General features: G+C 46.3%; 1 protein-coding gene across 1 annotated transcript in view; it reads left to right on the forward strand.

Annotated features, from left to right (window-relative positions):
• Positions 1-9,340: 9,340 nt before the first annotated feature.
• SPTB (spectrin beta, erythrocytic) overlaps positions 9,341-27,743 on the forward strand; it is a 232,153-nt gene continuing 213,750 nt past the window's right edge. The window contains exon 1 of the mRNA XM_085627228.1: positions 9,341-9,544. The gene's annotated coding sequence lies outside the window, so the exon portion shown is untranslated. The remainder of the gene's footprint in view (positions 9,545-27,743) is intronic.

Below are 27,743 nucleotides of genomic sequence, written 5' to 3' on the forward strand. Positions count from 1 at the left end.
TGTGTGGATCTGGAAATGCATGTGTTCGACGGTGCTGAGAGTGTCATTGGTGCTGGTCGAGACCCTGATGCTGTTCTTGTGGACAATGGCGATTCCTCCTCCGACTCCGTTGGTGCGGTCTCTGCGGGTGATCTTGTAGCCGTCTGGGATGGCAATGGCGATGTCGGGTGCGGAGGAGTTGTTCATCCAGGTCTCTGTCAGGAAGGCGACGTCCGGGGATGAAGTGTCGAGTAGGTCCCAGAGCTCGACAGCATGTTTGCGTGCGGAGCGGGTGTTCAGTAGGATGCATCGGAGGTGATTGTGGCCTTTCTTGGCGGGTGGGTCGGCGGCTCTGAGGCTGGTGTAGCTGCAGTTCCGGCAGGTGAAGGGAGCCTGTGTGCGTTTCGGGGCGGCATTGAAGCAGGTGTGGGTCCGTCCGGAGTTGAGAGCGTGGAGTGTGCTGGCATCGTAGCGGCGGCAGTTGTCATGGCGGGTGCGGGGGCCAGGGGTTCTGGCGCTGGGCGCGGTCCGGGCGCGGACGGGCTTGCCTTAGGCGTGCCTTCGGCTGCCATACATGGGGGGGGTGGGAGGGGAGCAGCTGGGAGGCGGGAGGCAGGGGCAGCGAATGGGCAGTGAGGGGGCGGGGACGCAGCGGCGGGAACGGGAGCGGCGAGGGCACCGAAGGCAACTGGGCACAAATCAGGGGGCAACGAGGGGGAACCGAAGGCAAAAGAGGGCACAGAATGAAGGGGCAACAAGGGGAACAAAAGAAAAACGGGCACAGAAAAGAATGCAGGCAAAAGGGCGAGACGGACAACAGCGGTCACAGACACCAGAAGACAGTAAGGGCAGTACAGGGAAAGACAGCGACAGTGATACAAACCTAAGGCCTACCACTGGCCACCAGGGATGAGGCTTAGGTGGTAGCCTGCGGGTGGAGGAGGGCCTCAACTTCTTCAGCAGCGGGGCAGGGTCAGGACACACAGGCGGAGTTGTGTGGTGGGAGAGCGACCAACCTAACAAGGTCAAGGGTCACTCCCCCAGTGAGAGTGGGGGAAAGTGTATGTGAGAGGTGTGTAACCAACCGCAGCTATTGTTGTACGCCTTTGGTAGTTAACCAATAATCAGTCCTGGCCCAGGCTTTGTGTTGTAGAGATAAACATGTGCCCTCTCGGTTTTCCTGATGTGTTGCCAGATGCCAACTAGATGATTATCAGTGATGATTGTGTGTAGGGTGGCTGCTGCTGTTGGGTGTGGGCGCCTGGTGCAACCCCGTCTGTCTAACATGTCATCTAGTGGAACATTAAAGTCCCCACCCCAGATCACTGTCTGAGACCCTGTGTCAGTGATCAAGTGCCATACCTTGGTGAAGAACTCTGGATAATCCACATTTGGTCCGTAAACCATGGCCAGCACTATAGGGTGGTTGTGCAATGTACCTGCTAATATAATATAATGTACCATCAGTATCACTAATACATTGGGACGTTTTCCAGGCGGTGCCCTTATGTATGACAATACAGAACCTTGTGCGTAGTTAGAGTAGGTAGAGGTGTACGACATCTCCCACACCCGTGTTAACAAGCTAGGGAGCCCTGCCCTAGTCAGTACATACGCCATTTCTAGCGTAAGGTGGGAGATGGTGGTGGTTGTTCATGTCATCTCTGCGAGATTACTTCACAAGCAGAAGGTAAGACTTGTGGTGTCCTGACAGGGGGGGGGCGCTTGGGGCCAAGGGATCAGGTCAGCTCCAAAGAGATCTCTGAGCATTGAGTCCAAGAAATCCTCCATTTTAGCGATCGCCGTCCTTTCCGGCACCCCCACGATGTGAACGTTGTTTCACCCGCGAATGAGCTTCGAGGTCTTCGTTCTTGAGCTTAATAAGCTCCAGGACCTTATCCATGCGCATGAGTTGTTCTTTCGCTACTGCCTGGTTGTCGTCGATGTCAGAAACGCGGGTTTCTAGCTGGTCTACACGGGTATCGTGCTCATCCACTCCCCCTTTAACCTTGTCTAGGTGCGATGTGAGTAGGTCCAGCTTGAGTTCAATTTTTTTTTACACTTGACATCCAGGAGAATTTCTTTAAAGGTCAGATCATGTTCATCCAAATTCTCCGCTCGGTCAGGCACAGTACGACTGTCCTGAGTGTGATCCGCCTGCCTGGCACTCGCTCAAATGACAATTTAGTTTGTCTCCCTTCATGTTTGCCTATGTTGGCTGTGGCGGAGGGCTGACAGCCGGTATTCTAATGGTGCAGGTAAGGTACACAGGACCGCCTGAGGGTACAATTCTGCCAGTCACGGTGCCTCACTCCACACCCTCACTGCGCCACAGCGTGTGCCTGATAGTGTACCCGCGGTTCCAACTGGAATGGTACTATTACACAGAGTCATATGCCACAGTCACAAGCGCATTTGCACCTCTACTTCTGCTATGTCGCTGCTGCTGATTCATGTGAAAGTGCTTCCTTGCCCGGTACCGCCAGTGCTGTGCAGCGGGTGTGTGGGCTCTATTATCCGGCAGAGGATCGTCGGTCAAGTCGGGAGGGCCTTCACAGTCGGCCCTCGACACAGTCAGGGCCGGGCCCGTCCGCCCGCTCACGTCAGCCAAAGTAAGGCCCGAGTATCGCCGGCCCAAGCCACGGAACTGCAGGGCCCCTTCCTCCAATGCAATCGCAGTGGAAGACCGTGTATGCTGACCGCACCAGAGCCAGCGCCGCAAGGATTGTTGTTCACGGGGTGAGGCGCTCCGAGAGTCTGCCCGCTGCGCCCCCAACCCCCCGGTCACCAGCGCCCGCTTCTTACCCAGGGCTCGGTGTTGCGGCGTTCCTCCAGGACGGGCAGGCAACTCGGCCTGGCCACTCCTCGCACAGGCTCCTTTGTAGATGGAATCGGCGGCAGGCAGCCTGGGCGTAGAGCACACCGCCACTGCAGGCCGTGCCTCTTCTAGGCAGTGGCCGCCCGTGTCGTGTAGCACTAGTGGGCACCGCGTAATCGGGCATCCCACAGCCCGAAAGCCTCTCATTCAAGGCCACTGATGATCACAAGTGCCCCTTGCGCACCGATGCACCAAATGGGCGCCCTAGGTGTAATTTGCGCCGTCGGATAAATGAATCGGCCGGCAGAGCTCGCCTACTGTGCGGCCATCTTGCAGCATGGCGAGACCACGCCCCCCAAACAGGAAAAATATTTAATGGCAGACAGATTGCCGTCCTGCGACACAAGTACAAAATCAAGAGACAGGTAGGGGGGTAGGAGGGTGTTTACGTTGAGGTGACTATTTGAAAAGTAATTTGCGAAATCCTGACACCCCCCCCCCCCCCCGTAGTCCTGCGATTTTTCCTTGTGCAACATCACGCTTATTATAGTAATTAAGCTCCTTCTTATTTGTCCTCCCAGTGGAAGAACTTTTTCAGGGGTCCTCTACATTAATTGTCTACTACTCTTAGTCCTGAGGATGGTCTTGCGTTTTCATGCAATAGGAGACCTAAATGTCGACACATATTCCACAACTTTTATTTAGATCAAGCAATATTGGGACATACCCTACAATACAGTGATACGCTCTCTAGGAATTCTCCTTGTATTAGGAGTGGTTACACACTTCTGTCTCAGTGAATCAATCTATGGACAAATGTACAACTAGTATGCTGGATAGAAACCCTTGTGACCCCTTGCTTTAATACAGACCAATTGATTGTAATTACTTTGCTGATGTGCCTGTTTCTTCATTTATAGCTTTCTTCTCCACATTAATCTGCAATATAAGGCATAGGATTGATTTCTGTGAATTTTGTTCAGGGTGTTATAAATATCTTAAATGCATAAATATTTAATTACAGTATTTTGTTGTAAGTGATCCCCTTGCTGGCCCTATGCTTCAGTTTCTACCTGTACCGGAGCTCACTGGGTGGAACTAAGTCACGCTCCTCCTTTCTTATTGACAAGCATTTACTAGCACTAAATCTGGATATCCAAACCATCTGGGAGGACAAAACACCGATCCTACTATTTCCTGACAACGCTATACAGAGCTCTCTATACACAAGTTGCTCAAGGGTTTGAAAATTTGTGTAAACAGAAGAATATCACGATCAATGTTAGTAAGACAAAGTATATGTTGGGCAACTCGGGCATAGCCTGAGGATTATATTTAAAATGTACGCAAACCTAACCTGGGTGAAGCTGAAATCCAAAGGTGAAGCTACCCTGTCCCCACATGCTAATGCTGTTTTGCGTTTCAGTGATAACTTCGTAGGAAGACTGATCAAACCAGCTTTGCAGGCCTACCAAGCACTGGCAACTGGCCTGTACAGGCTAAACTCTGGGGATGCAAAAAGGCTCCTGGACTTCTGAAAACCAAAAACTATTTTTGCACCTCCTATTGCAGCTTGGTCTGGGTACCCCAATGGCAGCTCTAAGGTACAAATTGAGTAGAACAACATTGAAGCTGTTGCTGTGCGAGGGGTGCCATGTAGACATTGAAGAGCATTGGGTTGTGTGACGAGCCTTGAGGATTAGATTTTTGGGTTCTGAGAAGGTTGATAGTATCAGACGTTGTGTTTTTACCATGAGGAAGGCGGATGTCCACTGAAGAGCTGGCCTGCAGAAGCCCAGGAGGTGAAGCCTTCTGATGAGTGTGTTGTGGGAAACTGTTATAGGCTGCAGAGAGGTCGAGAAGGATGAGGACGTCTGTTTCTCCTTAGTCGAGGATGCTTCTGATGTCATTGGTGGCTGCGATGAGGGCTGTTTCAGTGCTGTGGTTGGGGCGAAAGCCTGATTGAGATCTGTTGAGGATTTGGTGCTGGTCAAGGGGGTCAGAGAGATGAATGTTGATTGCTTTCTCCATGACTTTGCCTGGGAAAGGTAGGAGAGAGATGGGTCTGTAGTTGCTGAGGGTGTTGGGGTTTGCTGATGGCTTCTTTCACAGGACGGTGACTTCTGCATTTTCCAGTTAGCCGGGAAGGTGGCAGTGGTTAAGGAGGAGTTGATAGTAGTGGTGAGAGATGGGGAGATGTTGGTGCATCCTAGGTTGTGGATGAAGTGGGGGCAGGAGTCCGAGAGAGCTCCTGGGTGGATGTTTTCATCAATCAGAGTGGAGGTGTCCTTGTTCAAGATGGGTTTCCAATTGTTCATTATCTGTTTGGCACTGGTGGAGAAGTCTGGCTGGTCGAGCAGGTATGGGTTGGTGGGACTAAGGGTTGATTTTTTTTGTGGATGATGGCGATCGGGTCGAAAAAGGTAGAGAGGACATAACAGAGTTTTGGAAGGGGTGCTGTCACCGTTGACTGCTGCAGGGTTGGAGAACTTGACGATGGTGAAGAGTTCTTTGCTGTTGTTGGAGTTGGTCTCTAGTCTGAGGGCTAGGACTGTTTTCTTATTGTCTTGTAGTTGTTTGTGGTAGAGGTTGAAGGAGCCTTTATACACGAGTCTTGTGGTGGTGTTTTTGTTAAGTCTCCTATTTCTTTCGATTTGTTTGCATCACCGTTTGGAGTTCCTTAGGTCGTTGGTGTTCTAGTACCGACATTTGTTGGTGTTCTTTTTGGTGTTGATACGGGGGTGTGATGAGGTTGGTGCAGTTTGGGATCCAGTCATTGAAGCTTTCTGTGTCGCTAGCGGAGTTTCCGTGTGGCGGGGGGTGCTCCTGTAGAGTCTTGGTTCAATCTTCTTCAGATACTCTACTTCAGTGTCTTGAAGGTGTGCTATTTTTTTTTTTTTAGAGGAGACTTGGTGGGCAGGTATCCTGAAGTGGACGATGTAGTGGTCTGTCCATGTGAGTGGTGTTGTGTCGGTGGTGGTAAGTCTATTGTTGGAGGAGAAGATTGGGTCTAGGGTGTGGCCAGCTGTTTGGGTAGGTCCACGGACTAGCTGCGTGAGTATGAGTTTGCGGAGGCTTTCGAGGAGGGCCATGGCGTTTGGGTCTGTGTTGTCTTCAAGGTGGAACTTGAGGTCTCCGAGTAGGATGTAGTTGCTAGATCTGATGACGAGGGGAGCGATGCAGTCTGCAATGAGGTTGCAGAATTCTGCTTGGGGGGTACCAGTGGACGGTATGTGAGGGTTCCCTTAAGGGCAGTGTTGTTGTCCGTTCACATTTTAAAGTGTAAATGTTCCATGAGGTTGTTGTCTGAGTCCGTGGAGGTGGTGCAGTCGATTGTGTTTTTGTGGAATATCGCCTGATTTATGGGTACTGTCTTGATGTATGATTTTGTAGGTGGGCGGGATGGCTAAGTCGATGTCTGGGTTGGATGCTGGGTTAAGCCAAGTTTCGGTCAGGAAGAGAAGCTCGGGTGCGTTGCTGACTAGGGGGTCCCAGATTTCTGTGGAGTGTTTCCAGACTGAGTGGATGTTAAGGAGCATATGGAACAGATGGTGTGGGGGGGGGGGTGGTGGTGGTGTCAAGCGTTGGTTGTTTGGTGGTGAATGCTGATTGGTTGGTGCCAATTGTGTCGGTGTGTGAGGTGTTGCAGCTGAAGTTGCAGTAGCAGAGGTGAAAGGTCCTGCTGTGGTGTGGGGGGGAAAGCACTGTAGCAGTGAGAAAGCCAGTGTGTGCTGTTGCGGGCAATCGTGGGGAAAGGCGGCAGAGTAGAGGCGGTGTTCCTTGGCTCTAAGGTCAGCGGCTGTGACAGTGGTCTTGCATTGGGTGGTATGGGGGCCAGGTTCCCTGGTGCTGGGAGCAGTCCAGACGTGGACGGGCTTGCCATTGGTGCGCTAGCTGCGCGGTTGCGCTGCGGCTTGCATTAAGCAGGTCTTGGGCTGGGCATGGGAGCAGGAAACCTGGCAGCGGCAGTGAGAACTGGGCAGCAACAAGCTGCCACGAGCCAAAAAGACGGAGGGAAACTGGCGTTGGCAGCAGTAGTAGTTAGCTAGCAGTCAGGAGCCCAGGTGCCTTCTCCTAACTCATCAAAAAAGCCCTGTGTCCGTGCATTATAGGTTGCCTAAATATATTCTCAGTTTAGTGCCAATGGGCTTTGCTATGGACAAGTTTTGGTGCTCAGAGGCGCTAGCGCTCAGTGTTCCTCAGTTGGACTACTTTGAATCTTTAAATAGTCTAAAGAGATTCAGTCTGGAAAGTTGCAGCATGGGTTGTATAACTATCTGGAGAGCTAGGTAGACATCTTTTTATAATAGAAGGATGGTGGGAGCATACTGCCTCACATCCCAGAACTCAATGTGCTCCAATGCATCCTGGTAAATTTACTGCATGATCACACTTACTTCAGTGCCAGTCTTTAATGTTTCACCCTTGTTGGTGCAGCTTGTGCGGAGTAACTCCAGGTGTGTTTCTGAATTCATTCCTTCGTCGGTGGAGAGCAACAAGTCGTTTTGAGGGTGGTGAAAATGCCGCCCAAAGATTTCTCAGGTCTCTGTTTCAGACGTATATTGGAGCGGGAGGAAGAGAATGAAGCATATTCAGATATTATTCGATCACCTTAATACTTAGTAAAATATGGTCTTTGTATTGAATTTGCTAGCACATTCAATTTGTAAAGTGATGTTTTAACCTTTGTAGTATTATGGATTTTATATTGTATGGGTTATATTTGCAAGTCGAAACAATGAATAGATTTGGAATTTGAAACCTGATATCTATAGAAGAAGGAAAGTCCTAGCATGGGGTTGCTTTGCTCATGTCTGGCTGCCATCTGGAATGCACACACGTTATTGAGACGAATCCATCCTCTGCCCCTCAGCCCTGGGAGAACGCCTGCAAGGTTACCACCACTGATGAGCTAACGCGGACACTTGGAATGCTACAATCACTTGAATTAGCAGCTGGGCTCCTGCACCACTTTCCATAAATCGAGGCTAACAGCAGACGTTTCACTCTCACGGTTTGAAGACTTCTACCAGCTCGAGCTGTTGGGGCGCGTCCTGGGCCTAGGGGTGACCCAGCCTGGATTCCTCTCTGTGGCCTTCTGCTATATGCCGCCGAGAGCCCAAAGGAACCATCGACTCTGGGGCCAAGCGATTGAGTGCAGACTGGCAGAAGCCTCTCTGGGAGGCTGCTGTGTACAAGTGCCCACCTGAGGGCTGCAGAGCCGTGGGCGCTGCGGGCTATGGCACAGAGTGCAGGGCTGAGTCCAAGAGTCTGAGGAAGCAGGGGCTGAGTTTACAGCATGCTTGAGGGTTACTGGGCATGGCCAGGGGGGACCAGGACAGGGAGTTCAGAGGGAATGAATGTTAAATAGGGGTTGAGTGTGTGGCTTTCGCCCAGATCTCACAGACCACCGCCGCAGGCCAGTTCCTGTGTGTATCTAGAGGTATTGGGACTCGAGGGGTACAGGTGCATCAGAGGGGTACAGGACAGGTGCACAGCTACATATGAAGGGCACAGCTACACCAGAGGGGTCAAGCTGCATCAGAGGGGTACGGTCGTATCAGAGGGGTACGGTCGTATCAGAGGGATACAAGTGCATCAGAGGGGTACAGCTGCATCAGAGGGGTACAGCTGCATCAGAGGGGTAAAGGCGTCTCAGAGGGATACAAGTGCATCAGAGGGGTACAGCTGCATCAGAGGGGTACAGCAGTATCCGAGGGGTACAGGTGTGCTGATCAGAGGCGGCAGAGAAGGGGTCACCAGGTATTCTTGCTTTGCTCGTCTTGGGCAATGTCCTCTTCCTGATGTGTGGATTTGTGCAGTTTGCAGAAACACTCTGGGTCACATCTGGCCCTTAAAAGGTGTTTATCCCCCAAAATCTTTACTATATCAAAAGCAGGTCGAACTCCCAATCTTAATCAATCTCGAATGCACCCGAAAGTGTTTCTGGAAAAGCTTCATTCTGGGCTTCGATGCTGTAAAATGTTGGCTTTTGGCTTCCACATTTGTGGTCTTGGATGTACTTTCGTGTACACAAGCCGCACATGACTTTCAGTTCTGGCAGGATAGCTCAGTGGGATTTTGGCCTGCTGCAGCCGGCTTATCACCAGTGTGAATCCCAGTTCGCCTGGCGCTGACAATCCACGGCCGGTACCCCGGTCCATTAGTGGGGTGGGGAGATGGGAAGCCGCGGCGTTTGCAGTTTTTCGAAGCTGCCGGACTGGGTGGCAAAGACGGGGTTTCCAAGCAGATACACCATTCTCCAGAGTCCTATGGAAATGAGTGAAAAGCCAATATCCCTGACGTCCGGTCAGCAGGCAAATATTTATGTAGGCCCTTGTGCATAGCGCTTTGAGGGCGGCTGCTGACAGCAGCGGGCGCGCTTTACAAAAAAAAGCTGTTCCGCTTAGCCCATAGCATGAGCGTTAAACGCCCTTCCAAAAATATGATGGCCTGGGTTGCCACTGTCATAAACTGCTCGCCATGCCCCACCTCTGACCCTCTTTTACCGCCGCCAGTTGTGCCTGCTGCCCGCCCCGTGCCACCCCCGGGCCTGCGTGGCTGCCATTCAGGCCCCATTCCTCAGCCCCTGTGGAATGCCCGCGCGCTGATAACTTTATTTTTGTCACTGGGTGGGTCCCTGCCAGCCGAGGAGGTGGCTGGCTGCGAGCTCGGCGGGATTGGCGCTGCTCGTGACCCTTTCTGTGGAGTTTCGGACCACACTGGAAACCGTCGAGTAATCGCAAGGTAAGGGCTGGCAGGGTTGTGTGTTTTTATTATCTGAAAGTGTGTGTTCGGTTTTTGTGTACCCAGGCCCGCTTCAGGCATGTTTGAGTTCCCTGTGCACGGATTTGACCACTTGCTCCCGTGTCCTGCTAGTTAACGGACCCCCTCAGAAGCACAGTGTGTCGGTGTGAGGGGATATTGGCAGTTTTATCTTTAATAGGGTTATTTGCGTATATTATAGAAACTCTTAAAGCCCACATGTGCCCCGGTACCCGCGCGAAGTGGAGACAGTCTTCCTCGTGTTACCGGACATTTTTTCTGCTGTGCACAATTCCAAGCCCCAGTCGTTACCGACAGACGGGCGGCGGTGTTACCGGGACACCTTGCAGTAACGCCAGATGTATCCGGGTAAATCTCTAAGCAGCCTTTTGTAGCCTGGAGAAACCTTTCGGAATTACCAGAAAATACGTGATCTTAATGGTAATTATTCAAATTTCCGTGCAGAGAAAAAATACAGTATGTGGGTGTCTGTCAGCAGTGATATTAAAGCCCCTCCCTGGTCACTGTTTTACCCCCACTTTAAGGTTGGGGCCATGATGTTGGATATTCCAGTACAAACTGTGATAATGGCTGCGTCGATTTACCAGTGTCCACAACTATTTCTGGAATGGTTAGGTTTTCTGTAGAGATTTTTGGGAATAAATTCTGCCGACATTGTTTCCACTGGTGAGAGTGGGAATGGCCACAGATGCCAGAGACGTTTCCTAAAACCGGCGTGCGGTATTAGCAGCACGCCCCCAGGCCACTTCCAGACATGTTTCAAATGTCAGGAGAAGGAAAAGGTGTCACTGACCCGATGACCGGTCACTGCTCCCTTTCGAGTTATTTCCAGCAAGTTCCAAAGGGCCAGTTGTCCATGGCCAGTTAGACTCGGGTGCAAATGCTAAAACTGAGTGCACTCGGTATTTGCACCTGTTTTAGCACTAGCAGCCACGAGGGTTTGAGCCCAAACTGGCCCCACTCATGTGTTGGCACAGCAGTGGGCGCCAGGTCCTTTCTGTGGGCGAGGGGTAAAAAAGTGTGCACAAATGCTGCGTGCACGAACAAGTCCCTGTGTTTTGAGCACGGATACTACTCGGGTGCAAAAACGCACTCAGCACCGGAGCAGATGTTCTTTGCAGATGTTCTTTGTGTTTGCTGTGTCAGTCTGCGTTCTTCCTGTGCCCCTTTGTTTATACATTGGATGTCTACAGAGATCCAACCGTTTACGAGGATCTCTTTTATTGCATTGCAATGGGATTTATAGAGCATTTACTACACCTGACAAAGTGTTGAAGCGCGTTACGGAGACTAGCACACTAGAACCCAAGATTATCGGTTAATCCGGTGGTTATTGATCATTGGCTGTTATCGAGCTAGTCTTGTATTTCCAATTCTCCATGATGTAGTAGTTAATCCAGTGGTTATTGATCATTGGTGGGCACAGCGTTACTCGTGTGCTCCCAATGCTCCATGATTTAGTGGTTAATCCAGTGGTTATTGATTATTGGCTGTTATTGAGTTACTCTTATATTTCCAATTCTTCATGATTTAGCAGTTAATCCAGTGGTTATTGATCGTTGGTGGGCACAGAGTTACTCTTCTCCCAATGCTCCATGATTTAGGGGTTAATCCAGTGGTTATTGATCATTGGTGGGCACAGAGTTACTCTTGTGCTCCCAATGCTCCATGATTTAGTGGTTAATCCATTGGTTATTGGTTATTTGCTGTTATTGATTTGCTCTTGTAATTCCAATGCTCCCTTTACTCCATGTATTTGCCCCAGTTTCTTGGTGGAGGATTAGATGAGTAAGAGGCAGGCGGGGGTGTCTGAGTTCCTACAAGTGGTTTGTGGGATAAATAGATGGGTAAGAGGAGGTTATGGGTTGTTAGGGTGCAGGGGTACGGGTCAAAGGAGGGGTGTGATGCTCAATTAAATGAGGTGCAGGCGATTTGCAGAAATACAGTAAACGAGCTGAAGGGAGGCAGCATGCCACCTAGAGTGGGCTGTACCCAGAAAGAGGAGGGGGGTAAGGAGGGGTCGTTCAAAAGGAAAGAAAGATGCAGATCAATGGAAAATTTGATTTAAAGTCAGATTTTAATGCATCGTTTCATAGATTATTGGCGAGGGGGCTTTTGGGGATATCATGCAATCTGAGGATGTAAAAACGGTAGAAAGAAAGTTTAGATATAAAAATAACATTAAAGTGTGCGAAATAAGATTTTCTAAAAATGTAATTGATTTGCCATGTTGCTGTGTGCAATAAAACATTTTTTTAAATTGCGCTCATGTGCAGTTACTGTCATAACATGCATTTTCTTGCTCGCGGGTCACCAATACATTTTATAGTTTTAGGGTTAGTGACTTTAAAAAGGGTCTTTACTCGGTTTATACTCTCGTCTATGTATCCTTTGCGTGAAATGTAGGTTAAAATGTTGAACTATAGTTTGCATTGTAAAGGAGCAACAAGGCATCGCTGTTCACGTTCAGGCAAATAATGCAGATCTGTGTACCAGTTTCCTATAGTACATGGGATTCTGTAATCCCCGAATAAATGCAAGTTTCTAATTCCTTTTGTAATCGGCGACTTGTTACGCACCCATTTGCCGATTATAAAGAAAAGATGTCAGAGCTCGAGTATTATAAGTTGTTACAGCCGAGTTCTGACGTCACAATGCCTGCTGCCAGCAGCCGAGATAAAAGGCAAGTCAGGTCACAAGTATAATTGAAGCAGCTGTTTAAAGCAACGAAAATAGAATGTTACTTTTCTGTCTTCTGTTCTATTTTAGCTTACAGTGCACAGCAGAGAGAACATATTTAGTTTTTGCACTAATTGGATAATTCGAGAAAAGCTAGAATCTTTCTGCATGTTTTTACACATTCTGAGCTAGTGTAAAAAAAAATAAGTAAATCTGACTTCTATTGAACGGTTTCTAATATCTGTTTGCAACAAATAACTACCAGGTTTTTGATGTGTTTAATTTTGCGCTAGAGGTTTTATTTTTATTCTTCATATTTGCAAACATGCCGGCTCTTTCGTATGAAAAAGCGATGCCCCAAAGTTTAAAGTGGTTTGTGGAAAAAGTAATGGTGTGTACATGTTTTATTTGGGATAAAGTGCCTCCTGGCGTACATGATAAGGATATTGCAAGTCACCTCGGAGTGCTATAACCTTATAAAGGAACTCGGCCTTCGGCCTCGTAAATCTATATGGTTATGGAGATTCTCGGTCACTTGCAATATCCTTATAATGTACTGCATTCCTTATATAATGCAAGCTTGGGGTTTTGTAACATAATATACCACAAAGCCGCAGTTCCAGTGGTTTCATAAATTGTGCACGAACCCAGAGTTGGCATTACTGGATTATGATGTACAGTACCAAATATGAATTTCTGACTCTACCATTAAAGACAGAGAGGCAGAATACAACACAGACGATCAAAGGGTTTATTAAGTTCACCAGAACCACAATTTGTCATTAAAGGGTTATATTTTAATGCAACATAACCTTTATATTTTTGTACTATATGATTTAGTTCAGTTTAACATTGCATGAAAAATGTACGCTCTGAAAATGGAAAATGTTGTTTGTTGGTTGTTGTTCACAGAAAGTAGACAATTCCCGTGGAATATGGAAATAATCATAGATATGGCATAATTTCTGTGAATTTGGGTTTGGTAAATAGTGTTGTTTATGGCAGGCGCTGCACATATATCATGTCTAGGAAATGATTTAAGAAATGTGGTATTTTAAATTACGCGATTCTAAGCATATTGTATTTCTTTTGCACAAGTGAAGGCAAGAAAAAGTTCATTTCTATTCATCAAATAAACACAATCAGTATAAGGTCCAAACATACAAGATATACATAAATTACAAAAGACCAGAATTTACAATTTATTCCTAATTTAATCAATATTTTTCAGGGTATGTCTAAAACTATAAAAAGTGCACAGATGTCATGACCAAAGTATTAATAAGGATTTCCTGAACCCAAAATGTGAACACAGTGTTCAAGCGCAATGGTCTCGGGTGGCCAGGGAAGCACATGACGGTCGAGTAGGGAATCTAAAGAGCCTTCCACAGCTGCAACGCCTGCTGGTCCTATAGAAGTCTTGGAGATTGGCTCAGTGAGTGTGTCCTGGAAACTGCAGAGGGACTAGAGCCAAAAGATACATCCTAGCATGTGTGCGACATGGGGAGACTAAAAGGGGACACAAGAGAAATCAACAAAGGTCCAGGGACCCAGGAGAATACGGGTGCAATCTAACGTGAACGTTGGGAAACTCAACAAGATGCAAGTTGGCATGGAAATGAGTGTTTGCATCTTGATACCTCTTATAGTGTGCCTGCTGACTCGGGAGAGGAAGTAACAACATGACTTGCAGTGATGGCTGCCATCTTGGGTTGGGGACTTGTGTAGTATCAGTCAGTGACTGTGACTCTATAAGTAAACTCCACTGTCTTGTTATGGGAATTGCCCTGACCATGAGCCCCAAATCTCCAACTGTGTCCTGTGTGCCATGTCCTCCAATGCCCTTAGTGTCCCTCTTATTGGAACTGGCAGACCTCTGTGTACGTGCATGCTGTCATGATGTGTGTGGAGCTCTAACCTGTCAGTAAGTGAAACTGAGAGTCCGCAGTGAAGCTGGTAGCTGGTTCCAAAGCATGGCACTAAATACAGTAATCTAGTTTGGACTGATTCAATCTTGCCAGTGGATACCCCTGAAGCGTACATAAATTCCCATGCATTATCCTAATCTAGAAAATGCTATGGCTTGAACCAAGGCTATTCTGTGATTTATACACAGTAAAGGGTACATCTTTGGTAAGCTATAAACAGATAGTGTGCTGTCCTAATTACTGATAGGGAGGAGGAAGTCATGGGTAGGAGACAATTTCGATTCAAAAATAATCCCTGTGTTTCAAACTGCAGAAACAAGCTAGGATGGGGGCTGACTCTGTGGTCTATATCATGCTGTTTTGGGGTGCTGATGATATTTTAAAAAACAAGCTTTGCTAAAAACCAATTGGTCTGGCTTGCATGTTGAGTCCTGGCCAAAACATCTAAAAAGCTAGCTGCAGTGAACAAAAACTAGAAACGTTAAACTGTCATGCAGCACGCAAAAACAATACACAAATGTTTTTATATGCAATGCATTTATGGCATGATTTAATATGTGATGATTCAGTGTACTTTTAAGAAGTAATCTATTCCCTCATGCATTATGAGGAAATCACTTCACAGGGGGCAGTGATACACCAAACAACCTATGGCATGAGGTGAGAGGGTGGAACTCCTCTGGGTGGGTCCAGTCACCACTCAGTGTCTATTTTAGAGAAGGGCTGACAATGGATGTTGCTGACAGCTGCCCTACAGTTTAAAGAATGGGTAGCAATAGGTTTCAAACTGTTGCACTGTCAAGCCAGGGCTAAAAATGACTCTGCCTTCTGCCTTTTGGTTAAATATGTCCCTAGAATGCCTCCAGCATTACAAGAATAGCAAGGGCAGTGACCTAGTACCCATGCAGAATCTTTTCTACCACATGTTTTTCGAACAAGAAAGTGTGCTTTGGAAGGAGTGCTATAAAAACAATAGGATACACTATACTCATTTCCAGGCTTCTCATTGGCTGAAATTCATACTCCACTGAGAGGATGTCATTGTTGAAAAATTATTTAAAATAATTGATAGGCGCGGCATCAATTTTGTGAAATATGAGGATTGCAGCTGGTGCTGGGTGTGCTTTAGAAAAGCCAAAAAATGTAACACACGCTCATTACTGAGAACACTCCCTACAAACTGAATTTTTTCATGTTATTTAAACAGCGATTTTTGTTATTAGCCAACTCATTCTTAACTCGGATATGGAACTTGGAAAAATGAAATGGTGATTTGGGCCTGTCAGTAATCCAGCTTGTAGGCTCACCGTCCGTGCCTACCTCACTGGTTTACTGTTCGATGCATTGAGAAATGGCTGCGCTGATGTCGCTCGTCCTCTGGTGAGGATATAATAATGGCGGCCATGTTTAGAAGGTCAAGTGGCAGTGATGGGGCTGGGCTTGCATTTGCTATCAGTAGCTCTAAGTTTAGAAGTTTTGGATGTCAGCCACATGCCAGGAATACTTCAGCGAGTGTGTAGGAAAGAAAGCGCAACAAATGTCTGGTATCCGAGGACGGTGGCGCATGCAAGGTGTCAGTGTCGGTTCTGTGCCGATTTCCGGTTATAGGGGTCATTTGTGGCTGTGGGAGGAAATACTGGCACGTGTGCATGGAAAGATGGAGTCCTTTAATAGTGCACTGTGTTGATAATTTGCAAGTGTAAGGCTGGGCGTAGTAAGTGTGATGGCAATCTACCAGTAGTATGTATCCCCTGCCTGCCATTTTTTGTGACTTACATAAATCTTGTGCGCCTGCTTGGACTTTATGCATATGCAATGTATGAAATGTTTGCATAAATATAAACATTGCTAAAGGCTAACACCTGTTTCAAGGACACATAATTGTATTGATACAGAGCACAGTCTGACTATTCTAGTTGACAGGGCTTTCTGTGAAAACTATGGCTTTTTGCGGTGATCCACCCATTTCGCACCCAGGTAATGCCCTTGTGATGCAACGTGGTGCAAATCACTATTCGCGCCAACAAAAGGGCATTTTCTAGCTCAAATGTAAATACTATTTCGAAACGTTGTACTGGTTTGATTCACTTTGCATGACTTTGTGTAGGTGTAAAGTTCTAGTAAACCTGCCCTTTGGCTTTACTGAACTGCAGGTTATCCTGTATTACAGCCTGTGGGACTCAAAATCGAGAGATAAAAGTAGATGGGGGAAGTGGGATGGAGAAACCCAAAGGGGGGGGGGGGTATATAGTTTTTTCTATGGGCGGTTTTATATCTCGGTATTCGGTGGGACATGGAATAATGGCTGTGAAATGCATTATACCGGCACTGGTCAGTCTGCCTCTATATAAATATGAGATCTACGGTGTGTTTTTCAATCTTCCACCGAGCTATCTTACCAGCTCTCATATCAAAATCTCTGAAATTAGTTCATTACCAAACATCTCCTGGTGCATCCCTACACTGTCAGGTGTAAGTAAAAATGCTCTGGGGTGTTCAGGTGATGTAAAAAATAACTACGTACATGCTAGAGCATTTTGGAGAACGTAAAGAGGTGTTCCAATAATACTCTTTTAGATACACTTAAATGCCTTTGAGAATTGTTCCCTCAAAATTTTAAATGGGAATAAAATCATAACATTTAGGAAATATTAACATACATGCCAAAAGGCCCAATTCAGGCAGAATCAGGCAGTAGACTCGCGAGTTTTGGAGCCAAAAAGGGCTTTTTTTTTAGGTGTCTCCTGCCTAAAATTGCCTCTGCCTTTTATTGAAATCAGTAAACTTGTGCTGTCTGTTTGATCCCTGCCCCCCAGCAATTGTTCAGCTAGCTCTGAAAATCATAGCTACACATCTCATAAAAAATTGTTAATGAAATGTCAAGATGTTCAGATCAGGGTATTTCTACAAACAGTAGAAAACTGCATCTGTGCTACCGTTGTTTAAAAAAAAAAAAAACAGCCCACAGGAACCTAGCAGCTACTATCCTGTCTCCCGTCTTTTGGGGAGACGGCTGTGAACCAGGAACTTGCTTCCTTCTTAAACAAGAATAACCTTCTTGATTCCACCCAGTTTGGATTCAGAAGCTGTCATAGTAACAAATCATCGTTGATTGTGGCCTCTAAGAAAATAAGGGCAATTTTAGATAATGGAGGCAAAGCAATCCTTATTCTACTTGACCTGTCGGCCGCATTCGACACAGTCAACCATAATCTGCTTCTAGACCATATCCATGGTATAGGGATTAAGGGATCTGCATTGGACGTTTTAGGATCCTTTCTCTCTGAAAAAGAACAATCAGTTGCCCTAAATTAGTTTGTTTCTAGCCACTCTTCCTTCCCCTTGTGGGGTACCTTAGGGGTCATCTCTGAACCCTACGCTTTTTCATATATACGTTACACCATTTGCAAGTCTGATTAGAACTTTGTCTTTCCCATTGTGTCGTATGCTGATGACATACAATTGTCGACTCAATTTTCAGTGATGCTCAAGGTACAGCCTTGAGGTTCCATAACTGTATGCTAAAAGTAGGCAAATGGACGAAGGGCAATTGCCTTAAGTTAAATTCTGGGAAGACTGAAGTGGCCCTATCCAGGAATGACATTTCCTTCTGGTCCCGCATCTGGTGGCCACAGGAGCTGGGAAGAAATTTAGGTGTAATGTTAGATGGCCAGCTCACTTTCGGAAATCAAATTAACGCAGTCATCTCTTCCTCATTCCATACCTTAAGGATAATAAGAAAAATTCCCTTGTGTATTCCTTTTGAAATTCAGAAGACTGTATTGACAACATTCGTTCTTTCCAAAATTGAATACTGTAACGCCCTTTATATAAATATGCAGTAGCGACTGCTGAACAAACCTCAGACCCTGCAGAATGCAGCAGCCCGCATGCTGTTAAGGATCCCCCAGTTCCAATCAGTATCTTAAGCACTGCATAAATTTCACTGGCTACCAATCAGGAAACGCATTGCCTTCAAGGCCCTCTGTACCACCCATAATGCCCTTCACGATACTGGTTCCTACTATCTTAAGCATAGGTTCAAATGGTACATGCCCACTAGGTCCCTTCGCTCCATCTTGGCCAAAAATGTGAGGGTTCTGAAATGTAAGCGCTCCTCCCAGGGCAGCAGAAGTTTTATTGGCTGCATCGCTAAACTATGGTACAGCCTACTTCTAAACTTGAAGTCCATGACCAAGCTCCATCATTTTAGGAAGGCTTTAAATTAGTAGGGATTTTTCAAGCTTATGATTTTCTCCAACAGTTGCAGCGCCAAGATGCCCCTAGGCATTTATGCGCGTTTATAAATTCCTATCCTATTATATATCATATCGTCTGGTGCTTTGATTTGATTGGGCTGTGCCCTGGGGAAGGCCCCCTTGGTGGAGGACAGGCATGTGTAGTCCGGGAGTTGCACAAGTGGACACTAGGGCCATTTTGAGCACTGATGAACGTTCCTCTTGCTGGGCCAGTCTACCCAGCCACTGCATAGACCAGCGTGACCTTGGACCTGCTGCCATCTTGGAATCCATGAGGACAGTAAGTTACATGCTGGGCCATTATATAGTATCACCTACTCTGTGGCTGAGCCTGGGCAGTGGGCAGAACACTACGCTAGTTCTGGATGAGTGCTAGTCCTTGTCCTATAGTCATCCGCATGTTTATTTGCAGATGACTTTGACATCCTGTTGATTACAAATACTACATGCGTATTTATCATTGTATATAGGGAGGGTGTAGTGTTCTCTCTTTCAAATCCCCTGTGCCCCCTCTCTTCCTCCACTTTTATGCACATAAAGATGGGATCCTGGTTTGAGGGTCTCCAAAGCACAGTCCTTTTAAGAGTACCCAATGAGGCTTTGGGAGGGGACCCCTTGTTTTTGACCATCAGGCCCTGTACTGTCCACCCAGGAGAATTCTCTCCACTTTCCCCTACAACAGGGATGACCTGTAGTTTAGGTAAGCCACTGGCTTTAGGGGCTGGTGGCACGAGGAGCACAGTATAAATAATAACCTAGAAGACCCAGGTGTAGTACTGATAAAAAGTCGAAGCTACTATGGCTTGCATGGGCCTGTTTCCCTGTATTTGTGTAGTGAGTCCACAGACAGGCTCTGGGTGGCATTTCGCCCTCTCGACTCCCTATTGGGTGCCCTCATGCATTCTCTCCCCCTTAAGAGCACTACTACATGCTCTTTTTTTCTCCCAGTGAAGGGATTTAGCCCTGGTACCTGCACTGATTAGGACGGCAGGGAATGCCTCTATAGTCCTCGGGCTGCTGCACCCCAGTTGAGGAACTCTGGCTGGCTGTGGTTATTGGGAGATACTGCACATGCAGCACTGCACACTTGACGCGCCCTCTCGTGCCTATAACATGCCGTCTGCTGGTCAACACCACAGGTTGTGTCACATTTAGCCCTAACTAGATACCCTGTAATGTGGACTTCAATCCACTTCGGGAGGTGGAGGCATAAAATACATATATTTGCATTTAGATTAGGCTTCCTCATAATTTATATACTGGGTTTGAAGCATTAACCATTTCTATACATAGCATAGCAAAAACTGCACACACTCCTGGTGTTTGAACAATGTTGTAGGTAATTGGGTTATTAGTTGAGTGGGGTAGGTACCCACCTCAGGTAATAACGAAAAGCCTTTGCTGGGTGAACCCTAAAGGTCACCAAAGTAACCTGAGCTCCCCCCTGGTAGTTATGGCGCAGAGCAGATAAGTGCAACTTACAGGCAATGTGCAAGGTATTCAGCTTACAGGCAACATGTAATGTATTTATGCAGTACTAAAACAGTAATAAAGTTGAAATGCAAAACAATAAAAATGCCAAAACAAATTAGGGAAATCAAGCAAAATCTAATAAACAAAACGACACCAAAATGAAACAAATCCAACTAGAGGAACCAGAGATTAATTTTTAAAGTGTTGATTAGAAATAAGTAGAAAGTTCCAATGATAGTCAATGGTCATGGTAGAACCGGATCTAGGGGCAATTTGACGCTGACTGCGAAGGAGCATTGGTCAGATACAATAACTAGGTTCATCCTGGTAAATTTCTTTACCTTCTGACTGTAGTCCTTTATGTCCAAATCCACCACAGGAGTACACTTCTAAAGCCCCAGAAGACCTCAGAGGAGGGACATAGAGACTCACAGGGTGGCAGCAAGAGGCCAACAGGAGGGTCCAGTCTAGGTTGACTTGCCATTGGTCAGCTGGGATGTTGCAGGAAAATGTTTTTTGTTGCTTGTTGTGTACCCCGTAGCTTTAGCCTTGCTACACTTGGAGTCTTCATCTTTGTTCTGGGTACAAGAGGAAGAGCAGAACCCATACTGGATGGCTCTTCTCAGGTTTCAGACATAAGATTCAGTTCTCTTCTGATCTTCCACAGGTCCCAGAGTGTTCTGAAATGGGTGCCTGGGTGTTCCACACTTATGCCTGGCACAAGCTTGTGGGTGGTAATGACCCTTAGGGAAGCAATAACCAATGGGGTGAAAGTTCGCGGGGCTAGCCCTACCCACTTAGGGCATTTTCAAGATGACTGAAGTCTTTGGCCACACTAAACGTGGGCTCTAAGAGCTGGGGATGTACACAGGGAGTGTACCATGGTAATCTTAGCATCCTCTCACATCTAACACTAACATTCAGTTTTAGGCAACTCTGTAACCCCAACAAACTCAGAGACAGAAGTCTGGTAGAACAAAGCTGAGCTTTTAGCAACCAGACAGTGGATACACAAACATTATTTTGGCATTCTATTTCTCTCCTTTGAAGTGTGCTCCAAATGTTATATGTAAACCAAGCAGACCTGTTAAACAGGCTGTGACACTGTAATGTCAAAAGAGGCTCACTGTGAATGGGAGCTGACTGGCTCTGGGGACAAAATAAGGGTCCTTCTTAAGTGCAAGCTAACATTTGCCTATGACAGGAGAGGTCTCGTTGAAGTGCGCCCCAAGTGTCATATGAAATACCCCAGCAGACCTGTCAAACAGGTCTTGACACTCCAGCAAGCACTGAGATGTCAACAAGAGGCTCACTGTGATGGAGGCCAATCTGGCTGGTGGGACACAAGAACAGCGCAGGGCTGGCCTGGATGCTAGCTGCATCTGCATGCAACAAGTTAGCCCTCTATTTAAGTTAGTTAAGTCCTTAGGCCCAGCCCACAGGCCATCCTGTCAAGGGCACAACAACCCCTCCCCACACCCAAGGGCTTTTGTCACTGGCCTGTCAGCAAGTTCACACCTTATTCGCACCTATTGAAAGGCTAATTAATGACTGGCAGAAGTGGGAGAACAAAATGGAAATTTAGCTTCTAGGGATGTCAGGCAGGTCAAAGGTAACATTTTAAAAGTTAGATTTCCAAAATATTTATTTTAAATCCAACTTCACCAGTGAATTGGACTTGTATTACATTTTTTGTATTGTCCAAAGATTATATTTGTAGCTGTTTCCTAGGTGGAGATAATATTTATTAAACGTATATGTTGGAAAGATTGCAGAAACCAGAGAGCCAGGGCAAGAGTGAGGGGAACTCATCCCAGACATCTAGCCTCACCACCTCCACGCCAAATCAGGAGACTGAAGAGAACCTCTGACCATACATATAGACAAAAACACCCATCGGGGAATGGTGTAGTGGACCCCTTGCTTCCTCTGCAACTTTTATAGGTTAGTGATAGTCCTACACAAGATGTTCCACCTCTGCTCTCTGGGGGATGGGATTCTGCCACCACTTGCTGCCATAGATCTTTTTGTTCATTTTTGTTCTTCATTTTATTACCAGTTTTAACATACATGAAAAGTGTTGCTGCACACAATTCTTCTGTGCTGGGTAAGCCCTATGCATCGTGCGACTACTACACCTAGCTACGGAAACAATGAAGGAAAGATATGGACAACAAAGGCAGTTTGCTTTGATGTAATTTGCAAAAAATTAGACTACTGCTGATGCATCATAACCTATACGAATGACATGTAATCTAACATCTGTGCAGTGTTGTAATAAAAATAAGTTAAATATATATATTTATTACATTTAATATTGTATCGTAGTGTTTTCCTATGGAACAGCCAACACTGCTACAGGGAAATAGCTTTTAGGGCTTTTTCACCGTAAGGACATGTTTCACATTAAAATTTCACATGTCCTACTTTTAATTACCATGCACCCTCCCTTATGGACTACTTATGGGTGACTTATTCATATTTAAAAGGAAGGTTTAGGCCACTCGAAAGGAGTTATTTTAACAGGTCAAATTTGCAGTTTTAAAACTGCACAGCCTGGCTACAACAGTAGACCTGGAGACATAATTTACGGTGCTCCTCCAGTGGATCATACAGGGAGTTCTACAGTCCACTAGTAGAATTTAGTTATTACAGGCCCTGGGCACAGGTGGCACCATATACTGGGGACTTATGAGTAAGTTAAATGTGCCAGTCAAGGTATACCAAATTTACCATGTTGAAAGGAGGAGCATAACCACTTTACTCCTGGTTAACAGGGGTAAGGTGCACAAGCAAAAATAGGGTTTAGCAAAAAGGCAAAAACATCCTGGGTGATCCTGCAGTAAGGGCAAATTTCCAACAATGTTTAATTTCACTCCACTTTCTACAGCAGTCCTTTACTCATTGAGGTATTTTTTCCAGCTTGCCTTTAACAAGAAACAAGAGACTTTGCTGACAAATGTCAACCAACCAGTGATCTGTAGTGTATCTGTACATCTTTGAGAGCTTTTTAGTTTGAAAATTCAAAGAGTAGTGGCATGCATGATTTATTTTGCCAACCAGTGACCCCACCCCTCCTGAATGTTTCCATCATGAGTCTATCTTATTTTTTTATGAACAGCTCTTATTGAGTCATGTGCTCATTGACAGTCACTAAATTGTTGCTACGTATGGGCACCAAACTGATCGTTCAGGTAGTAAACCTTACCAGCATACATGATTGTAGGGTAAAGTGCCACAAAATGGCCGCCTAGTGTTCCACGAGCAGGAAGGTTAGACTGCTTCTAAAAGCAGTAAATCTGACCCCACATTGGTTGTGCTGCATCTAGAGAAAGGTTCTAGAAGGTGGCCACCTAAGGCTCTGCCATTGAGTGGGCAGACAGATTGCTCAGGGAAGCAGAAAATATGGACTTCTAGCCAATAGATAATAACAGCAAAATATTACTTCTCCTCCCTGTGCCAGCAATAGGCATATAAATGAATTGTGCACTGTTGTTACACCACTGTGATGAACAGTGGCTTCCCGCTACTGTCTCATTGACATAGTGATCTTCTGCCTAGGGCCAGTGCCACATTAGGCAATACTAAGTAGTCCCCAGGGATGCTGCAAGACAGTCCCTAGAGGATTTCTTAATTTTGTGTGGGCACATCTGAGATATGTAGGTGAGTCAATCAGTGTTTCACCAAAGATTGACATCTGTACGAGTAGTTTTGTGAGTGCAAACATGTAGTAAATAGCAAACTAGATCCTACTTTGGCCCAGAACTTCAATCTGAAGCCACTGTCTATGCCAATCCAGTTGGCCTAGAGGGCTTTACTTACATAACATGAATCCATTGCTGAGTCACCAAGACATATCATTACCTATGTCAGTAGTAGATCACTGAACATGAGAAAGCGTACACAGAAAGGAAAGTATAACTGTTGTCTGGGAGTTCCTTTAGCTTCTATGAAGTCCTAGCCCTCCATTACAGAGGACGCCATCTGATTGCAGTGAGGGATGCTCACCCACTGACCCTAAGCAAGGAAGACATCATTGAAATCTGATAGACACTCAGCATTGGCAAGAGTTTGAAGGAGTCAAGGACACTCACCTGTGCAGTGACCTCAAAGAGTTGTGAGATCCCCGAAGACCTCAACAGCTTTCAGACATGAGCAGGATGAGCTGCCTGGTCAAAGAAAAGGAATTGCTTCTCAGAGGAACCCAACTAGTCCTTGCTAAATCACTGACAAAATGTGGTGGTAAAGTGCCTTCTGATACTGAACATATGATTCACCATGAACTGGTAAAAGAAATGCTTAGCCCCTGCCATATGTGTGAAAGCCCAAGCAAACAGTCCACTCCTGAGACCTGCTGCTTGTTCTACCACAGCCCTGTCAGTGGTTTCTGCAGAGCCCTGGTCAAAACTACTTGTAGGGCCCTGTCTGTGTTGTCCCCAGATCATATTTATGAGAAAACATGGCAGTGGCATTCTCTGGTGTCATCTAGAGGTGTGAACATGTTTAGCTCCCTAGTCATTTTTAGACGGGCAGATTTGCTCTAAACTCTATAAATTAATTCTGCACATGAGCGCAAGGCCTGGGGTATAATGTCCCCTATGCACTCCCCTTCTGACTTCTCTGATGGTATCTGGGATGATGTGGCAGTTAATTTCTTTGGAACAATCACAACTGGACAATTATTTACTTGCCATCATTGGTGTGTAGTGTAGTTCTAGGTGTGACAACAGTTCGTCGAATCTGCGATTCTAGCCCTCAACAAGATATTCTGAATGTAAGGCCTATCAGAAAGAGTTCACCTTAACAAAGAAGTTCAGTAGTTTTGCAGATACAAGGGGTTTCATCGCAGAACGATCACAACTTTGAGGCTTCAGGCTAATGGACTCTGGAGGATTTCATGACCACACTGAAGAAAGTTACAAGAGCTGCCAAGATCACATAGAAGCCAAACTCAGGCACTATGTCAAATCCTGGGACTCTGAAGACACTCTGTGTGGCACCGAAGGCATCTTCCCAACAGACCTACTCTTTGAGAGAAAGATAAGAGTACAGATTCCCCAAGGAACAACATATATACCACCATCACAGAATCTAGTACAGCGACAGGACCGCCAACAGAGAAGAAAGACGAAACCATACGTCTATGAGCAAAGGAGAGAAAAGTCTTCTCTCCTCTATACTGGCAAAGAGAAAAGGCGTAAACCATGATAACATTCATTGCTACCTGATGAGCATGCATTACCCGGGATGCTCATCTCATCTTCTTCAGGATGATCAATAGAGATCCAGGTCCTCTACAAGAACTTTCATGTCCATCACCCTCTTCCACCTCTCCCTCCTGATCAGCATCTTAAACTTCTTGTTGCCTGTTCCGCGTCATCAGACCTACCCGAAGAGCTAATGAACATCATGGTTTAGTGGTTCAGAATTGCTACACGGTCTTTGATAAATTGGGGAGAGAGGTCTCCTTATGCTCAAGAGTGGCACACCTCCTGTAAGGCACCTGGAGACGTGCGGACATGGAAACATCTGGGTGGACCTCACCCAAAGTGGACCTGCGATGCGTACCAAGGAGTGTGGACCCCTTAAGAAGATTCCCCCTAAACAAAGATTATAGACCGTACCCGACAATCGATTCCTATGATGTGTTGTTCTCCGTTACTCTTGCGGTTGTGTAATGAAGTGATGTTTTCTGGAACCAGTTTACACATTGGCAGTGAGACAGGGCACTGTGGGATTGGACTGTAACTCATTTGTGTGATACAAATCACAAACATACAAATTCAACTGTCCTTCCCAGACCTGGGCTTCAGAAAGGGGTTTTGCCACTCCAGGAGGGTGGACAGGCTGCGAAGCATTTTTGGTTGGTCCCTATCATACGGTCTCCGTCATAAACAGTGCATTAATTGTTACAAACACCTTTTAACACTCTTTCGCGAAAGTTGATTTCAAGTGGTGTCATTGCCTGACGAGTGATACTGCACTTTTAAGCACACAGACTCTAGCTGAGATACAATAGCAGCATGATACAACAGCATACTCACTACATTATAATAGTGCAACACAGCATTGCAGTAATACAGTAGCAGTGCAACACAGCACAACATATAACAACATCAGCACACCACCACAACACAAGAACATGACACGATGACAAAAAACAACCCATTAGAGCACAACCTCCCAAGACAACAACATGGCACCACTACACAATGCAACAATGCAAAAAAGCATAGCACACAATACACTGGCACAACAAACTCAATACCACAGGAGCATTATGTTGCATGGTTTTGTTAGATTGTGTTGTTTTATGTTTATGTATTATGCTGGAGTGTTGTTATTTTGTTGTGTTTTGCTTGTGTTGTGGTGTTTGTGGTTTGTAATGTTATTTTGAGGTTTTGTGTTGTGCATTTGTTGATGTGTCCTATTGTGTTTTGTTATGTTTTTGGTTGTTATAGTGTTGTCTGGTTGTTGTGCTTTTTGTGTTTGTGTTGTTCACTAGCTGCAGATGGTTTCCTTAGGGGCGAAGTTCAAGGAAACAGACTTCCCGCCCCCAGTCTCACCTTATCCAGTAATAGGCGAAGATTAAGGTGGGACAAATTGCTAGAGAAACCGACCCGCATAAGGGCAATATACGAGCAAGTGGCATTAACCCTGGAAAGAGTGGAAAGTCTCCTCCCTCAACTGTCCTCGCCAGAAGGTTGCTCTCCCCTCGAGGATATCCATCAGACCCTCTGCGACAATCTAGCTGAGGTATTGAACCCTGTGGTCCGGGGCAGGAAATTGAGGAGAGAAAGAGCCTCATGGTTCAATGCCAGCTGCAGGGGAGCTAAGAAAGATCTTCTCCAAGCGCTTAAAAACAAGGAAGCATCCTCGGTGATTAGGGAAAAGAGGGTGGCTTATAAGCTCCTCCTTGAATCTGCTAAAATAGACTGGGATTGGGAGAACTGGACAGAAATAACAACTGCTCTCAAAATCAGAGATTCAAGGAAATACTGGCACATAGTCAAACACGGCTCAGCCGAGCCTGTTATGGCTATAGAGGGCAACATTGCACCGGAAGTCTGGGAAAAACATTTCTCATCGCTCTATAGTAGAGCTGGGCTAGACCAAACTGGAACTCAGCCCGGGAGCCTAGTGGCCCTCACCACCGATATTCACTCTGAGATGGAAGACTTTAACCTGGAGGAACTGGAAATGGCAATTACTTGCCTTTCCTCAGGAAAAGCGCCAGGCCTAGACAAGCTCCCAGGCGACCTCCTAAGGCACGAGGTCAGAATTTGGGCACCATACTTCCTGGTACTGTTTAATGCCATAATCCGTGGGATGGCTGTCCCTCCAACTTGGCTCGGGGCGGAGATTGTGCCCATTTTTAAAAGGGGCTCACCTCTGCTCCCTGCCAACTACAGACCGATCAGTCTGATAGACGTCCCACAGAAGCTTTTTGCGAGGCTTCTGTTGGATCGACTTTTGGACTGGATCGAGGAGAGGGACATCCTGAGCCCTTTTCAGGCCGGGTTTCGTCAGAAGACTTCTACCATAGATCAGGTCTTTAGGCTGTCCCTTCTACATTGGAAAACAATACAGTTGGAGGGTGGCAGCCTCTATACTGTATTTGTAGATCTAAGGGCAGCCTTTGACCTGGTTCCACGCGGCAAGCTCTGGGAAGTCCTGGCGAATGTTGGGATGCCAGCTGATCTCCTGACCATGATCATCCGCCTCCACACAAACACCTATGCTCGTGTGAGGTGCGGTGGACAGGGTGCACTCTCAAATAAGTTTCCCGTTGAGAGAGGGGTAAGACAGGGGTGCGTACTT

This window comes from Triturus cristatus, chromosome 9 (assembly GCF_964204655.1).
Source record: "Triturus cristatus chromosome 9, aTriCri1.1, whole genome shotgun sequence".
Taxonomy (NCBI): Eukaryota; Metazoa; Chordata; class Amphibia; order Caudata; family Salamandridae; genus Triturus; species Triturus cristatus.